The sequence below is a fragment of the Ranitomeya variabilis genome, chromosome 3 (assembly GCF_051348905.1).
Source record: "Ranitomeya variabilis isolate aRanVar5 chromosome 3, aRanVar5.hap1, whole genome shotgun sequence".
NCBI classification, from domain to species: Eukaryota; Metazoa; Chordata; class Amphibia; order Anura; family Dendrobatidae; genus Ranitomeya; species Ranitomeya variabilis.
The window spans coordinates 316,937,211-316,956,407 of NC_135234.1; the positions used below are offsets into that span (position 1 = coordinate 316,937,211).

At 48.1% G+C, this 19,197-nt stretch overlaps 1 protein-coding gene across 3 annotated transcripts in view; it reads left to right on the forward strand.

Annotated features, from left to right (window-relative positions):
• Nucleotides 1-19,197, forward strand: part of SYTL1 (synaptotagmin like 1) — a 303,576-nt gene that overhangs the window by 241,862 nt on the left and 42,517 nt on the right. The window lies entirely within an intron of this gene.

Here is a 19,197-nt window from a genome sequence, read left to right on the forward strand (position 1 = left end):
CCTGGGGCCACTGTGCTCTGCCTGGGGCCCCATATGCTGCCTGAGGCCCCATATGCTGCCTGGGGCCCCTGTGCTCTGCCTGGGGCCCCTGTGCTCTGCCTGGGGCCCCATATGCTGCCTGGGGCCCCTGTGCTCTGCCTGGGGCCCCTGTGCTCTGCCTGGGGCCCCATGTTCTGCCTGGGGCCCCTGTGCTCTGCCTGGGGCCACTGTGCTCTGCCTGGGGCCCCATATGCTGCCTGGGGCCCCTGTGCTCTGCCTGGGGCCCCATATGCTGCCTGGGGCCCCTGTGCTCTGCCTGGGGCCACTGTGCTCTGCCTGGGGCCCCATAGGCTGCCTGGGGCCCCTGTGCTCTGCCTGGGACCACTGTGCTCTGCCTGGGGCCCCATATGCTGCCTGGGGCCCCTGTGCTCTGCCTGGGGCCACTGTGCTCTGCCTGGGGCCCCATATGCTGCCTGGGGCCCCTGTGCTCTGCCTGGGTGTAGGACACTGGTGACGTCACTTATCTCCGGACATTAGCTCCGGACATTATCTCCGGACATTATCTCCGGACATTAGCTCCGGACATTAGCTCCGGACATTAGCTCCGGACAAAGCCACGGAAGTTGGCACAAATTGCAGGAAGTAGTATTCTAGGCAATTATATATTAGATATATAATATATAATTATATACTTAACAAAAAAAAGTGTGAAACAACTGACAATATGTCTTATATTCTAGGTTCTTCAAAGTAGCCACCTTTTGCTTTGATGACTGCTTTGCACACTCTTAGCATTCTCTTGATGAGCTTCAAGAGGTAGTCACAGTGAATGGTCTTCCAACAATCTTGAAGGAGATCCCAGAGATGCTTAGCACTTGTTGGGTTGACCCTTTTGCCTTCACTCTGCGGTCCAGCTCACCCCAAACCATCTCGAATGGGTTCAGGTCTGGTGACTGTGGAGGCCAGGTCATCTGGCATAGCACCCCATCAGTCTCCTTCTTAGTGAAATAGCCCTTACACAATCTGGAGGTGTGTTTGGGGTCATTGTCCTGTTGAAAAATAAATGATGGTCCAACTAAACACAAACCGGATGGAATAGCATGCCGCTGCAAGATGCTGTGGTAGCCATGCTGGTTCAGTATGCCTTCAATTTTAAATAAATCCCCAACAGTGTCACCAGCAAAGCACCCCCACACCATCACACCTCCTCCATGCTTCACAGTGGGACCCAGACGTGTAGAGTCCATCCGTTCACCTTTTCTGCGTCGCACAAAGACACTGTGGTTGGAACCAAAGATCTCAAATTTGGACTCATCAGACCAAAGCACAGATTTCCACTGGTCTAATGTCCATTCCTTTTGTTCTTTAGCCCAAACAAGTCTCTTCTCCTTGTTGCCTGTCCTTAGCAGTGGTTTCCTAGCAGCTATTTTACCATGAAGGCTTGCTTCACAAAGTCTCCTCTTAACAGTTGTTGTAGAGATGTGTCTGCTGCTAGAACTCTGTGTGGCATTGACCTGGTCTCTAATCTGAGCTGCTGTTAACCTGCGATTTCTGAGGCTGGTGACTCAGGTAAACTTATCCTCAGAAGCAGAGGTGACTCTTGGTCTTCCATTCCTGGGGCGGTCCTCACGTGAGCCAGTTTCTTTGTAGCGCTTGATGGTTTTTGCAACTGCACTTGGGGACACTTTCAAAGTTTGCCCAATTTTTCATACTGACTGACCTTAATTTCTTAAAGTAATGATGGCCACTCATTTTTCTTTACTTAGAATTTGTATTATGGCAAAAAAAAGCAGCTAACAAGTCTATTCAGTAGGATTATCAGCTGTGTATCCACCAGACTTCTACACAACACAACTGATGGTCCCAACCCCATTTATAAGGCAAGAAATCCCACTTATTAAACCTGACAGGGCACACCTGTGAAGTGAAAACCATTTCCGGTGACTACTTCTTGAAGCTCATCAAGAGAATGCCAAGAGTGTGCATGCCAAGAGTGTGTAAAGCAGTCATCAAAGCAAAAAGTGGCTACTTTGAAGAACCTAGAATATAAGACATATTTTCAGTTATTTCACACTTTTTTGTTAAGAATATAATTCCACATGTGTAAATTCATAGTTTTGATGCCTTCAGTGTGAATGTGCAATTTTCATAGTCATGAAAATACAGAAAAATCTTTAAATGAGAAGGTGTGTCCAAACTTTTGGTCTGTACTGTACTTCAATTCTGACTCGATGACTAAGCTGCTAGTGTAGGGCGCTGTGGGATACAATTTCTAGCCTGCCTGTTTTAAACCGTACTCACACATAGTGATGTCTCATATAGTTTTAACATGACTGTAGGAAGATTCCAGAAGGTTTATTTTCCAGCTTTTTTACAGCAGGTAACAAAGACTTTTCTGAAAGAGGACTACATACACTTGAGCTCCTAAGATGGCTGATAGACAATGAATGAGGAAGAAGGGAAGGTTTATTGACATTACAGCTACTGTATTTTTCGGACTATAAGACGCACCCCAAATTTTGGGGTGAAAATAGAAGAAAAAAAGATTTCTATAAGATGGGAGTCCGTCTTATTGTCCGAATTTAAGGTACCATATATACTAGAGTATAAGCCGACCCGAGTATAAGCCAAGACCTCTAACTTTGCCACAAAAAAACTGGGAAAACTTATTGACTCGAGTATAAGCCTAGGGTGGGAAATGCAGCAGATACCGGTAAATTTCAAAAATAAAAATAGTTACCAATAAAAGTAAAATTAATTGAGATATCAGTAGGTTAAGTGTTTTTGAATATCCATATTGAATCTAGAGCCCCAAGTAATGCTCCATGCAGTTCATGATGGGCCCCATAAGATGCTCCATACAAAATACGCCCCATGTAATGCTCCATAAAGTTTATGATTGGCCCCATAAGATGCTCCATATTAAAATATGCCCCGTATAATGCTGCACAAAGGTTAATAATGGCCCCATAAGATGCTCCATTGACACATTTGCCCCATATAATGCTGCACAAATGTTGATTATGGCCCCATAAGATTCTTCATAGAGATATTTGCTCCATATAATGCTGCAGAAATGCTGATTATGGCCCCATAAGATGCTCCATAGAGCTATTTGCCCCATATGCTGTTGCTGCGATTAAAAAAAAAAATGACATTCTCGCCTCTCGTCTCTCAGGCCCCCGGCACTTGCAATATTCATCTGTCTTTGTTCCACCGCCGGGCGCCGCTGTGTCTTCCGTGTCCTCTGCACTGACGTTCAGGCAGAGGGCGCGCACTAACCATGTAATCGCGCTCTCTGACCTGAGCATCACAGCAGAGGACGCGAAAGACGGAGCGATGCCCGGTGGTGTAATGAGGACAGGTGAATCTCGCGCAATGCTACTCACCCTCCCCTTTATACTCACATGCTCCCGATGCGGTCCCTGGCAGCTTCCCTGATGGTCTTCTCCTGGCGCTGACAGCTTCTTACAACGTTGAGTGGTCACCGGTACCGCTCATTACAGTAATGAATATGTGGCTCCACCCCTATGGGAGTGGAGTCGTGTCTATATTTATTACTGCAGTGAGCGGTACCATGTGACCGCTCAATGCTGGAAGAAGCTGTCAGCACCCGGAGAACATCTGAGAAGCTGCCAGGGACTGCGCCTGGAGCAGGTGAGTATGTCCCAGCCGCTGCTCCCCCTCTCCCACGGACCCCCCTGGGACAATGACTCGGGTATAAGCCGAGAGAGGCGCTTTCAGTCTAAAAAAATGGGCTGAAAATCTCAGCTTATACTCGAGTATATATGGCATTTTAGCTGAGGGCTTGCAGTGGTACAGCAGGGTCACAGGAGGCATGGTCCCTTCCTCAGGATAAGTCCGGTGTCGGTGGTGCTGATGCTCGGTGTGGGCTGTGGGGAGTGCACCTTAGCAGGGTCCCCTCTTGCTAAGGTGGGCGACGCTGCGGCCTGGTGTCCATGAGGAGTTGCGGCAGTGGTGTGGCATCGGCAGTGGTGTCACGGCGGCAGAGATGCGGTGATGCTGAGTCGTGGTGGGCGGTATGGCGTGCACCTGAGCAAGGTCCCTTCCTCAGGTGTGGTGACGCCGTGACCCAGTGTCCAAGGCAAGCAGCAGAGTCGGGTTAATCACTGGTTTCTCGGTGGCGGCAGCCATCTACCTGAGGCTGTGCGTGCGCAAATTGAGTAATCTGCTTTCCAGGGCTTCAGGAAAATGGCCGTGGGAGGCAGCACGTGTGTAGATGGAGATCGCGGCGGCCATTTTTCTGAAGCAGAGCTCTCAATCTGTGCACATGCGGCCTCAGGAAGATCGCCGCCGCCACCGAGAAACCTGTGATTCACCTGGCTTTGCTCTCCGTGGACACTAGGCTGTGGCGTCACCTCACCTGAGGAAGGGACCCTGCCATAATGCCCACTGCGCCTCAGCATCGCTGTGGATCGCCCCCAGGCACAGGGCAGTGGGGTACTCGGTACCGCGTCCCTCTGTCTCGGTTCTGGGGATGTCACGGTGGCCCGACCCAGTCCATGGCCCTGCTAAGGGGCGCCCAATTAAAGGTGTAGTTAGTTTGTAAAGTGTTCGTGACGCCACCTGTGGTGTTCGGTCAGGGTGACCGACGCTGCTTAGGGGTCCACTGGGGTGATGTTATGGCAGCTGGATGGAATACCTTCCCACAGGTGAAGTATGTCCCCAGGGCTTCCCAGTAAGGTAGATGATGATGGTGTAGGTTGCAGTAAATAATGAGGACACAGGGTTGCAGTCTCTTTACCTTTTACTGTAGACTTCAGCGTCAACAATCCAGAGCACTGCTAACAGGGCTGGCTGAATCCGGCCGGTCCGAAGGCACATCCAGAGTTCCCTTTGCAGGTGGAAATCAGTAGCCTTCCTACTAGTGCCTGTGTGTTGTAGTACTTCCCTGGTGAGCACCACGGGATAGTCCTCACAACTGTCGTGTATGTTTCTGATATTCTCTCTCCGTCCCCCAGATGGTATGGATAGGATGACCCATATGACGGGGTAGGCCTGGAGCTATTTTATAGGGACCCTAGAGATGCCCCTCTCGCACAATTTGCCTCCGTTGTCTTCATTAGGTTAAAGGTGGGGCAGCCAACTTGGAACTAACTGTCCTGCTGTAGTTTGAAGTAATGCGTAGAGCCTATTACTCCCTCTGTTTTCCGGCCACCGGCTACGCGCCTCAGAAGGAGGCCGCCGATCTCGGGGCAGACCCTCCTCCCGGTGTTATCTCCTTGTGCTGTGATCTCGTTGCTCACTCTCCACAATATACTTCGCTTCGTGTCCTTTCTTAAGATGCTGCCGCAATGAGGTGCAGGCGCAGCTCCGTAACGTTCTATCTCTCGCTCTGTCTCTGTCAGGAGCCCACCCCTGACAGGGACCTCTGTCTACAGCTCAGATGTTCCTCCTTCTCCCCTCTGCCTGACAGGTCTTCCCTGGGTCAAACCCAGTAGCGTTCTGCCTGACTTCCTATCCAATCCACCAGTTTTACCCGAGTGTGAGGAGTGGCCTAGTAAATAGAACCTATAGACCTAGCTGCGGGCAAAGTCTTATGGGCGTAGCATTCTCTGGAGTAAAGCAGATCATAGAACACAGTTCATACCAGGGTTCTCAGTCACTAGAAAAGAGTCCTGCAGCAGAGCAGAGCTTCGAGTCCAGAAACAGTCAAATAAACTGGCAACCGATACCACACTAGATAGCTGCAGCAGGCAGAGCTTACATGTCCACGCAGGCAGGAGGATGATGCAGAGAAACACAGGCAAAACAGCTTGCAGCACAAACACCTCTAAGAGCTGGAAAGGTTTGCTGAGGAGGCGGAGCCGGAGTATCTGAAGCAGGAAAATCTCTTGCAGCACAAGCCAGGAGTACTAGCAGAATACACAAGCAAGGAATGGGATATGAACCAGGGTTATAAAGACAGGGAAGGTGGATCACATGGGCAGAAGCGAAGCAGCAGATGCCATCTTGGAAAAAGGCAAACAGTACCACAAATGAAACAGGGAACCCAGGGTCCTGACAATACTCCCTCCTTAACAGCGGCCTCAGGACGATCCCGGACCTGGTTTCTCAGGGTATCTTTGATGAAACTCAGCAATCTTCTGAGGGGCACAGATGTTAGCCATGGGTTCCCAAGAGTCCTCCTCAGGTGGATAACCCTGCCATCTTATTAGATACTGAAGTCGATTCCTGCGGACCATGGAATCAATGATCTCTTCCACCAACAATTGTTCCGGCCCGTCTACCAGTACAGGTTGTGGAGGGGGCACACTGCGTCCCTGGAATTTATTAGGAGAGACAGGTTTCAATACAGAGACATGAAATACTGGCTGCACCTTCATAGTCCTTGGCAGCTTTAGACGACAGGCCACAGAATTCACGATACCGCTGATCTTGAAAGGACCGATGAACTTCTGCCCCAGTTTCTGTGAGGGAAGGTTCCGTCTTAGATTCTTAGTGTATAACCACACAGAGTCTCCTACCTTAAACATGGGTGCTGGCTTCTGGAATCTATAAGCCGATTTCTTGTAACTGTCAGGACTCTGAACATTTTTTACCTTTTTGTGCATTACTGCCCTTTTCCAAGATGGCGTCCTTGGTCTCATGTGCACTGTGTCTTCCTGCTATAAAACTCCACCCCAGCCTTCAGTCTGTGCTAGAGTATTCTGCCTTGCATCCAGCTCCTGACCCCTGATTACTCCCTGGCTATATACCTGCTCCTGTGAACCTGTGTGGTGATCCTGCTACTCTGCTCTGAGTTCCTGCTGCATACACCAGTTCCAGTAATCCTCCTTCATCTGCTGCTCGTATTTACTTACATCTGCATTTGCTGGACATGTAAGCTGTTTGCTGCTCTGCAAAAACCTGAGACTATTAACCAGGCCTCCCTGGTTGAGCTAAGATTTTATTTGAACTGCCTTATAAGCTTATCTATCTGTGTTTGGACTAAGACAAGGATTTATTCATGTCAAGTATCCTCAAGAATAATTGTGCTTCATAGACTTTCTGCGTGATTGCATTTTCCTCTGAAGTTTCCTATAGACTGCTGAGCTGCATTTGATATTTGCACCAAGTGTTGTGGACTTGAGTTTCTCTCTGCACCTGTTTGAATCACCGTGTGATAATATAGACTTTACCACTTATAAAACTGTGTCCTGTAGTTGTCTTGTTCCACGCAAAGAGTCTCCTGAGTTATCCCCTATAATTATTACAGTAACTTTCCTGGGCCGAAATTAAAGATTCCTTAAGGACTTCTAGATTCTCCCTCATAGCAGTCAACCTCTCCTCCACTGCCGGAACAGGAACATCCATTGGAGATCTAGGAATGATGCTCGGATGATAACCTAGATTAGCGAAGAAGGGGGTTACCATAGTTGAGGCATTCTGAGAATTGTTGTAGGAGAATTCCGCTAGAGGAAGTAGCTCCAACCAATCATCCTGAAGATGGCAGATGTAGCATCGAAGATATTGCTCCAAAGTCTGATTGGTTCGCTCTGTCTGACCATTCGTCTGAGGGTGATATGCAGAAGAAAGATGAACAATAATATTAAGTGCAGCACAAAACCCCTTCCAGAATCTTGAAGTGAATTGGACTCCACGGTCAGAGATCACTTCATCTGGGACCCCATGCAGCCGAAAAATATTCTGAATCACCAAGTTCACAGTCTCTTTTGCCGAGGGGAGGCCGGCACAAGGAACAAAATGAGCAGCCTTAGTCAGACGATCAACCACCACTAGGATTGTATTCATACAACCAGAAGTAGGAAGATCCACAATAAAGTCCATAGAAATTGAGCCCCATGGGCGAGATGGAACTGGTAGTGGTTGAAGTAGACCCATAGGAGAAGCATGAGGAGTCTTATAATGAGCACATACCTCGCAAGAAAGAACATAGTCCTTAGTGTCCTTCAGGCAAGTTGGCCACCCCAGAAGAATCGGCTCAGGAACTCTTGTGTCTTCTGTACCCCCCTGTGACCAGCCAACTTGGAGTCATGTACCAACTTGAGGATCTGCAGACGGATGACCTCAGGGACGTAGATACGTCGATCTCTGAACCACATGCCACCCTTAAAGACAAGATTAATATCCACAGGTGGGTTGGCCAGAAATATATCACCATCATAAGCCTCCCTGCACTCCTTCCACAAGTCCTGATTGTGGATAACTCCGATGAAATTGGCATCAGATAGAATGGTCTTGGACGGGGCTCCAGGTATGGAATCCGCAGCATGGTTTCGGGATAAAGCATTATTATTATTATTATTATTTATTGTTATAGCGCCATTTATTCCATGGCGCTTTACAAGTGAGGAGGGGTATACATAAAAACAAGTACAATAATCTTGAACAATACAAGTCATAACTGGTACAGGAGGAGTGAGGACCCTGCCCGCGAGGGCTCACAATCTACAAGGGATGGGTGAGAATACAGTAGGTGAGGATAGAGCTGATCGTGCAGCGGTTGGTTGATCTTCCCATTACAAGAACCTGGATGGTACGAGATAACAAAGTTAAATTGATTTAAAAATAAGTTCCAACGAGCCTGACCAGCCAACTTGGAGTCATGTACCAACTTGAGAATCTGCAGACGTACGGCCTCAGGGATGTAGATACGTCAGTCACGGAACCACAAGCCTCCCTTAAGGACAAGATTGAGATCCACAGGTGGGTTAGCAAGACATACATCACCATCATAGGCCTCCTTGATCTCCGTCCACAGGTCTGGATCATGGATTACTCCAATGAAGTTGGCATCCAATAAAATGGTCTTGGGTGGGGATCCAGGTACGGAATCCGAAGAATGGATTCAGGACAAAGCATCAGCCTTCCCATTACGTGAACCTGGACGGTACGAAATAAAATTAAATTGGTTTAGAAATAAATTCCACCAAGCCTGATGTGGAGACAGACATTTAGCAGATCTGAGGAACTCTAAATTGCGATGGTCGGTCAGCACTATGATCTGTTGTGCAGCCCCTTGCAGATGGTGCCTCCATTCTTTAAAGGCCGCAATAATCGCTAGAAGTTGCTTATCTCCCACGTCGTAGTTCCTCTCTGCAGGGGTAAGCCTACAGGAAAAGAAAGCACAAGGATGTAACAGAGCCTTCTCTCCAGTTCTTTGAGAGAGAATGGCCCCCAATGCCCAATCAGAAGCGTCCACCTCCACGATGAAAGGAAGTGTTGGGTCCGGATGAATCAAGAGCAGAGCTGAAGTGAAACATGACTTAAGCCGATCAAAGGCTTCCTGAGCCTGTGAAGACCACTTAAAGGATTTCTCCTTCTTCGTCAGAGAAGTGATGGGATGGACAATCTCTGAAAAATTTCGGATAAAACGTCTATAAAAATTTGCAAAGCCGATAAAGCGTTGAACTTCCTTAACGTTTCTAGGTGCCGGCCAATCAAGGATCGCTTGAATCTTACCAGATTCCATGTTTATCCCTTGAGGAGAGATGACATACCCCAAGAATTGTATTTCAGAACGATGGAAGTCACATTTCTCTGGCTTGATATAAAGATGGTTTTCTTGCAAACGTCTCAAAACCACTTTGACATGTTCTTGATGTTGCTGTAGGGAGTCAGAAAAAATTAGGATGTCGTCCAGATAGATTACGACAAACTGGTCCAGTAAATCTCTAAAGATATCATTGACAAGATGTTGAAAGGTTGCGGGGGCATTGCACAGCCCAAAAGGCATCACCAAGTATTCAAAATGTCCATACCGACATTTGAAAGCCGTCTTCCATTCATCACCAGGACAAATACGTACCAGATTATATGCTCCGCGAAGATCCAATTTAGAAAATACCTTGGCATGACGGATTCTTTCCAATAGTTCTGGAATCAAAGGCAAGGGATATCTATTCCGGATGGTCACCTTATTGAGTTCCCGATAGTCAATACAAGGTCTCAGAGTCCCATCCTTCTTCTTCACAAAAAAATAGGTGCTCCTGCTGGTGAGGAAGAAGGACGTATAAAGTCCTTGGCCAAATTCTCATCGATATACTCCTTCAAAGCTTGGAGTTCAGGAGCTGCTAATGGATATACATTACTGAAAGGAATGGCAGCCCCTGGAAGCACTTCAATAGGACAATCATAAGACCTATGTGGTGGAAGCTGATCTGCCTTCTTCTTATCACAGATATCAGAGAATTCCTTATACACAGAAGGTAAAGTGAATACCGGTTCCAGAGGTTCCGAATTAAGGGACTTCAGTACAGTTTCCAGTAATTTTGAATCACTCCTTGTTGGAAATGTTATCTCTCTGGTCTCCCAGTTGATTGTTGGATTCTGTGAACGCAGCCAGGGAATGCCTAGAATCACAGGAAAATGAGGAGAAGAGATTAATAAGAAGGAGAGCTGCTCCTGATGATCTGGCTCCAATACAATGGTAAGAGGTAGGGTTGAGCGAAATGGATCGGACAAATTCAAAAATCGACGACTTTCGGCAAAGTCGGGTTTCATGAAACCCGATCCCACTGTGGGATCGGCCATGAGGTCGGCGATCTTCGTGCCAAAGTTGTCTTTCATATGATGCGTTCAGCGCCATTTCTCAGCCAATGAAGGAGGACGCAGAGTGTGGGCAGCGTGATGACATAGGTCTCGGTCCCCACCATCTTAGAGAATGGCATGACAGTGATTGGCTTGCTTTCTGCGGCGTCACAGGGGGTATAAAGGGGCGTGCACGCCGACCGCCATCTTACTTCTGCCGATCTTAGCATAGGGAGAGGTTGCTGCAGCTTCGTCAGAAGCAGGGATATAGTTAGGGAGGGAAGATTAACTCCCAAACCGCTTGTGCTGTAGCGTTTTCCACTGTCCAACACCACCTTTGTTTTGCAGGGACAGTGAAGGCTATATTTTTGTGCATCAGCTCTGTAGCTTATTAGGCTGCCTTATAAGGCTCCCTGATAGCTGCATTGCTGTTTGCACCGCTGCTGTGCAAACCAACTGCTTTTTTAAAAGCAAAAATCCTGTTTCTCCTTTTTGCAGTTATCTTGTTTATTTGTCCACACTTTTGTGTACAGCAGTCCTTTTTGTTGCTGCCATACTTGTCTTGAGATCATTGTAGGGAGATTGAAATTGTACTACAGTCCTTGGATTTTTTCAGATATCTTCCAGCCACTTGCTGCCACTTACATTGCGTTGTGTTACACACTGGGCCTAAGTTGTGGTGCTGTCTCCCCCCCAAAAAAGGGAGATTCAAATTGTCACAAAGTGGATATACGTCAGTTTTGTTAGTTTGTCGTATATCAGCCAGCAACGTTCTGCCACTTACATTGTATTGTAAAATACACTGGGCCTGAGTTTGGGTTCAGTCTCCCCCCAAAAAAAGTGAGATTGAAATTCTTACAAAGTGGATATACCTCAGTCCTCTTAGTTTGTGGTGTATCAGCCAGCCACTTGCTGCCACTCACATTGCATTGTAAAATACACTGGGCCTGAGTTTGGGTTCTGTGTCCCCCCAAAAAAAACTGAGATTGAAATTCTCACAAAGTGGATATACCTCAGTCCTCTTAGTTTGTCATGTATCAGCCAGCCACTTGCTGCCACTTACATTGTGTTGTGTTATACACTGGGCCTGAGTTGTGGTGCATAGGGTTGAGCGAAACGGGTCGGCCATTTTCAGAAGTCGCCGACTTTTGGCAAAGTCGGGTTTCATGAAACCCGACCCGACCCCTGTGTGGGGTCGGCCATGAGGTCGGCGATCTTCTGAATCTGGTATCGGAATTCCGATACCGAGTTCCGATATGTTTGCGATATCGGGAATCGGTATCGGAATCCATATTTAAATGTAAAATAAAGAATCAAAATAAAAAATATTGATATACTCACCCTCAGACGCGCCCTGGTACTAACCGGCAGGCTTCCTTCCTAAGAATGAGCGCGTGAATGACCTGCGGTGACGTCGCGGCTTGTGATTGGTCGCGAGCGGTCACATGGACAAGCCGCGACGTCATCTAAGGTCCTTCACGCGCTCATTCTTAGGAAGGAAGGCTGCCGGAAAGAAGCAGGGTGCGTCCGAGGGTGAGTATATACCCGACCCGATCCTATAAAAATAAAAGTCGCTCAACCCTAGTGGTGCAGTCTCCCCCCCCAAAAAAGGGAGAATTAAATTCTCAACAAGTTTATGTACACCTTCTACCTTGTTTTACAGTACCATATAACGGTTGTTATTTTGGTTAGATTTTTCCAAAAATGAGGAAGTCTGGTGGAAGAGGCCGTGGGCGGTCGTTGCCAGCTGGTACTGATGGTGGTGGTGGTGGAGCATCTGGTGGTAGTGGGAAAAGCAAAATAGCAGCTAAGGCTGGAGGTGTTGAGCCAGCGTCATCGTCTGGCTACACAAGGCCTCGAAGGTTCCCTTATCTGGGAGTAGGAAAACCGATTTTAAAGCCGGAGCAGCAGGAAAAAGTTTTGGCTTTCCTTGCTGACTCAGCCACTAGCTCTTTCGCCTCCTCTTCAGAAAGTTCAAAATTTAAAAGCAGCGAGTCGTCAGTGGATGCTCCCGGTCAGGAACAAGTCGCTTCCTTGTGTCCTTCACCCAAACCAACAGTGAAGGATGCGTCAGGTGACACAACAGGTTACTCCATGGAGCTCTTTACACATACCGTGCCTGGGTTAGAAAGGGAAATTGTTAACAGCCCATTACAAGATGAATCGGACATGGAGTGCACTTCTGCACAGCCACAGCTAGATTATTATGCTGTTCCATTGACTCAGATCACTACATTGCCCTCGCAGTGTACTGAGCCAGAAACTGACCCTGATAAGACTATGGTGCCCTGTCCCGAACGCTATAGCACCTTACACGGTGACACAGAGAAAGGTGCACATGACATTGAAGAGGAGGTGATAGATGACCCAGTTGTTGACCCAGATTGGCAGCCATTGGGGGAAGAGGGTGCCGCAGCCAGTAGCTCAGAAGCGGAGGAGGATGATCCGCAGCAGCCATCTACATCGCAACAGCTTTCATCTGGCAGGCCCGTCTCAGGCCAAAAACGTTTGTCAACCAAAAAAAACAGTTTTAGGACAGCGTGACCATCCGATGAAAGTAGCACAGTGTGCAATTCCTGAAAAGGTATTCCGTAGTAAGAATAGTGGAGTGTGGCAATTTTTTAACCAAGATCTGAATGATCAGTGCAAAGTTATCTGTAAGAAATGCTCAAAGACCTTTAGCAGAGGGAAGAATCTTCAAAATTTAAATACAACATGCATGCGTAGACATTTAACCAGCATGCACTTGCAAGCCTGGACTAACTAACAAACGTCACGTACTGTTGGTGCACCTGCTCAGAATGAAGGTAGTCAGCAACGTTACATTGCTTCCCTCACTGTAAGCCCACAGGTTAGGACACCACCAGCAGCAAATATGGAGGTATCTTCGCAAGGCCAAAGCAGTCAGGGAATCACAAGGTTATTGGTAGGAAACACTGTATGTAGGCCAACATCAAGAATACCATCACCAACACTCTCTCAAACCGCCATGTCCACCACTACAACAGCTAGTTCCACCATATGCAGCTCTCCAGTCCAGCTCACCCTACAAGAGCCTCTCGTTAGGAAAAGAAAGTACTCATCCTCTCATCCGCGTACACAGGGTTTGAACGCCCACATTGCTAGACTAATCTCTTTAGAGATGATGCCGTACCGGTTGGTTGAAAGCGACGCTTTCAAAGACCTGATGGCCTACGCAGTACCACGCTATGACCTACCCAGTCGGCACTTCTTTGCGAGAACAGCCATCCCAGCCCTCCACCAGCATGTCAAAGACTGCATTGTCCATGCACTGAGGCAATCAGTCAGTGGAAAGGTGCACCTCACAACAGATGCATGGACCAGTAGGCATGGCCAGGGACGTTACGTGTCCATCACGGCGCACTGGGTTAATGTGGTGGATGCAGGGTCCACTGGGGACAACCATAGTGGGACAGTTCTGCCTAGCCCACGGTCTAGGAAACAATTGGCTGTAGGCGTTTGTCACCCCTCCTCCTCCATAAGCGAAAGGTCGTCCACAGAGCGCAGTTGCACAACCACTCCATCCACAGCTGCCAGTGTTGCACACGAGGTGTCCTATTATCGAACAGCTAGTGGTAAGCATCAGCAGGCTGTGTTACAAATGAAGTGTTTGGGCGACAACAGACACATCGCGGAAGTACTGGCCGAGTACTTGCAGCAAGAAATTCAGTCATGGCTGGGCAGTGTACATCTTGAGGCAGGCAAGGTAGTCAGTGATAACGGAAGGAATTTTATGGCTGCCATAGCCCTTTCAGAACTGAAACACATACCTTGCCTGGCTCACACCTTGAACCTGGTGGTGCAGTACTTCCTGAAAAATTATCTGGGGTTAACAGCCCTGCTCCTGAAGGTGCGAAGACTTTGCTCGCACATCCGCTGGTTGCCCGTACACTCCAGCCGTATGCTGAACCATCAGCGATCGCTGAGTTGACTGGTGTGCAGTGGTCAAAGCTACAAGACCTCTGTCAAGTCCTTCAGTGTTTTGAGGAATGCACACGGCTGGTAAGTGCAGACGACGCCATCATAAGCATGAGCATCCCACTAATGCGTCTGCTGATGCAAAGTTTGACGCACATTAAGGAGCAGGCGTCTGCAGCCGAAGAGCAGGGAAGCCTTGATGACAGTCAGCCATTGTCAGCTCAGGGAACTCTCCTAGACGAGGTGGCGGATGAAGAGGAGGAGGATGATGGGGATGAATATTTATGGGAGGAGGATGCTTCTCGGGGCAATAGAAACTGGTGGCGTTGCAAGGTCAGGTACAGGGTTTTTGTGGGAGACAAGTGATGTTGATTTGCAAGAAAGTGCTCCTCAACCCAGCACAAGCAGTGAATTGACACCTGGAACATTGGCCCACATGGCTGAGTATGCCTTGCGTATCCTAAAAAGGGACCCCCGCATTATCAAAACGATGACGGATGACGATTACTGGTTGGCCTGCCTCCTGGATCCACGATATAAAGGAAAATTACAAAATATCACGCCACATGAGAACCTTGAGCAAATATTGGCTACCAAACAAGAAACTCTTGTAGACCGTTTGGTTCAGGCATTCCCAGCACACAGTGGCGGTGATGGTTCTCACACGAGCCGTAGTGGGCAACATGGCAGAGGTGTTAGAGGTGCACAAATCCGAAGTGGCGTTGGACAGAGGGGTTTTATGACCAGGTTGTGGAGTGATTTCGCACAGACTGCTGACACGACAGGTACTGCTGCATCGATTCAAAGTGACAGGAGACAGCATTTTTCCAGGATGGTTATGAACTACTTTTCCGCCCTTATCGATGTTCTCCCTCACAGGTCATTCCCCTTTGATTACTGGGCATCTAAAATAGACACCTGGCCTGAATTGGCAGAATATGCATTACAGGAGCTCGCATGCCCTGCTGCTAGTGTGCTATCAGAAAGAGTATTCAGTGCTGCTGGTTCAATACTGACCGAAAAAAGGACACGTCTGGCTACCCGAAATGTTGATGATCTAACCTTCATTAAAATGAACCAATCATGGATTTCAAATTATTTGACCCCACCTTCCCCTGCTGACACGTAGCTTGCCTGAAAAATGTCTTGCTTTTGGCCTCCTCTTACTGACTTCTCCAATTCCTCGATTTGCAGCTGCTGAATGTCCACCATAGGCCATTTTTATACCTCCCTAAATGGGCTGACTCCCCCCACAGGGCCGTGGTCACCACCTGGTGCAAGCACCCGTGCGAGTGCCGTTTGCCTGGACAGGTGGATGTGCCCACTCTTGGGCGACGGCACTGGCACAGGGTCCCTCATAGTACAATGAAGTGTCTCTAACGGTGGTGGTGCACAACCAACGTCAGACACACCGTCGTAATATGAGGGGCCCTGTGCCAGTACCGCAGCCCACAAGAGAGTGTTCCCCCCAGCTCAAACAGTGCTCTACCACTTGCAATACTTACCTCTCCCTGCTCCACCACTGTGTAGTCTGTGCTTTTAAATATTTCAATGGCACTGCCAATACAAATTTGTTGAAATGATAGATGATAGTTAAAACATACAGGGGCCCTGGCCTCCATTTAGACCAGTTAATACATTGCGCCTACTACCACTGTCTGCTACTCAGCAGAGGAGCCCTCCCCTGTAACTAGCTATGCCACCTGGTTATTTCAGAAAAAAAATTTTGGCAGACATTTAGCCTACTTTATTATTAGGGCCTACTCACTGTGTCAGCCACTTTTTACTTTTGTCCTCTGCTGAACCAAGCAACGCCACCAGTTTAGTCCTGTTACCAATTTTGAACTGCATTTAGCCTACTTACTTATTTGGGCCTACTCACTGTGTCAGTCACTCCTTACAATTGTCCTCCGCTGAACCAAGCATCGTCGCCAGTTTAGTCCTGTTACCAATTTTTAACTGCTTTTAGCCTACTTACTTATTTGGGCCTACTCACTGTGTCAGCCACTCCTTACAATTGTCCTCTGCTGAACCAAGCAATGCTGCCTGGTTATTCCTGTTAACAATTTTGAACTGCATTTAGCCCACTTACTTATTTGGGCCTACTCACTGTGTCAGCTACTCCTTACAATTGTCCTCCGCTGAACCAAGCAATGCCGCCTGGTTATTCCTGTTACCAATTTTGAACTGCATTTAGCCCACTTACTTATTTCGGCCTACTAACTGTGTCTGCCACTCATTACAGTTTTCCTCCACCGAACAAAGCAATGCCGCCTGTTTAGTCCTGTTACCACATTTGAACTGCATTTAGCCTACTTTATTATTTGGGCCTATATCTGCGTTTCCTCCTCATCCTGCCCATTGCCCAGCCACTGCTAGATGAGTCTGCTTGTACATTGACCCAGACCACTACATTCCCCTTGCATTGTACACAGCCAGAATCTGACCCTGCTGAAAGTCAGGTTCCCCTTCCCGCATACTATACCACCTTACACGGGGACAAAGAGGAAGGTGCAGATGAAAGTGCAGGTTCCTTCATCAGGTGGGGGGGCATACTCGTTGGTGACGTCACTGGCACAGGGCCCCTCATAGTACACAAAAGTGTCTCTGCCGGTGGGAGGCGCCAGCCGCCGTCAAACACACTGCCGTACTATGAGGGGCACTGTGCCAGTGCCAATGCCAACGAGTGGGCCCCCACTGCTTGCTCAGAATCACAGCACTTCGAAAGTTGAAATACTTACGTCTCCCTGCTTCACCGCCGTGATGTATTCAGCGTTTCCTGAGCCCACGAAAAACTTGAGCCAGCCCTACCCCCCACAACTTTAGCCAAATGACCCACAGTTTTCAATGCCTAACTATTATTATAAAGTAAATTAAGATTGACAAGCTTCAGTAATAAGAATTGATGTTTTTGGCATTAAAATGGGCACTGTAGGTGTTTTCCTGTCCTCCACTTACTGCCGATTTTGATTCCCCATTGACTTGCATTGGGTTTCGTGTTTCAGTCAGCCCTCGAATTTACGCAATAATCGGCCGATTTCACCTGACCCGACTTTTGACAAAGTCGGGTTTCGCGAAACCCGACTCGATCCTAAAGAAGTAAAAGTCGCTCAACTCTAGTAGTGAGCATCAGAAGAATGGAGCACAGGAGAAGCAAAGAGCTGAGAGGGGAACTGTGACCGGGCACCCTCAGAGCCGAAGCGCAGGAACCGGGCACCCGAGGCTGTGTTGTACTCTAGGTCACACGGCAGAATCGGAGGGCATAGGACTTTATGTAATTTGCCTGCACCCACACCTGAAGGTGCAGCAGTACACTAGGAGCCCGGGTCGTGATAGAGACCCTATAAAAAGGCTCACAGTGCCCACCATACGGGTAACTGTCCCAGGAAAGGAGAGAGAGGACTTTGTATGGAAGCCACAGGAAGCAAGAACCTTGCATACGAGCGTGAGCAGGAAGGCTTATGGACCTCACCTGGGAGAGGGATCACCATTGCCTCCAGGCCGGCCGGACCACATCACCACCTGTTCCTGGTACCCTGGACAGTGGATTGCTATCACCAGTAAACCAGGTAAAGACGTGATAACTCTGTGTCCTCCATTAATTTGCCGGCATCCACCACACCATCCCTGCCCAGCACACCGGGATCCCTGGGGACCCCGCTTCACCTGTGGGAAGTGTCACCATCTTTGCTGCAGTAACATCACCCCAGAAGACCCCTTTAAACAGCGTCGGTTCCCTCTGACCGTGAACTACAGGTGGCGTCACAAACACAAACTTTAATACAAATCCTTTTAAAAGACCCTTTCCCCTTGGGCACCCAGGGCCACGGACCGGGTCGCAGCCACCGTGACATCCCCTTTAAGTGTGACCGGACCAGGTACTGAGTACCCCAAGCACTGGCGGGCGACTCACTGGCAGCTCTGATGAATGGGCAAACTAGTTTGTAAGGAACATAGTCTGTTATGGCAGTCTTTGTAATGTCAACAGCACCAAATAAGTTTGTTATGGTTACAGCAGTGGGACTGAGCCTGGGAGTAAATGCAAATTGAAGAAACCACAGAAATTTGCAAAGATTATTGCCAGGTGGGAGAACTGGTTGGTGAGACAAACTCTAAAGCACACTTAATCAAGGCTTACTGAATACTCAGACAAATAACAAAAAACTGACTGGAACATCCAAGCTAGTGTGAATAGGCACAAACTTAGGAGCAGCTACCTCCATATGCAATATACAAAAAATACTAAAAAGTTGCACTCTATCATGCTAAAGCATGTCAACGTGAAATATGAATAGCAATACTGCTTCTGAATACTAGAAAAAAATGAGACTCTTTTCACATAATTTGGCCAAGTCATGCCTGTCCATTAACCAACGTCAAGGTGGTCTCAAAAACCACCTTGACGTGGTCCTTACATATCTAATATAAATACCTCTCTCAGGCTGAAGTCTGAATTCCTGGGTGAATATGGACACCTTTTTCAGTAATGCCTGCATTTATGGGTAGGTAGGATCTTGCTGTAATTAAAACCACCACATGTTGAAGGGCGGAGTGCTCGGTCAGTAAGCTAACATACAAATAACAAAAGACTGACGGGCACAACCAAGCTAGTTTCGGATTATTTGAATACTCAGATGCACATGGTTGTCAAAGTTGGCGTTAAAATGCGTTGAGTGATGATATCACTGGAGTTTGCAGGGCAACTTGTGAAACCCGAAGTGGACCCCAGCAAAGGGCAGCGGCAATAGCCAGGGGGAGCAGGGCCCAGCCATGCAACCAAGACCC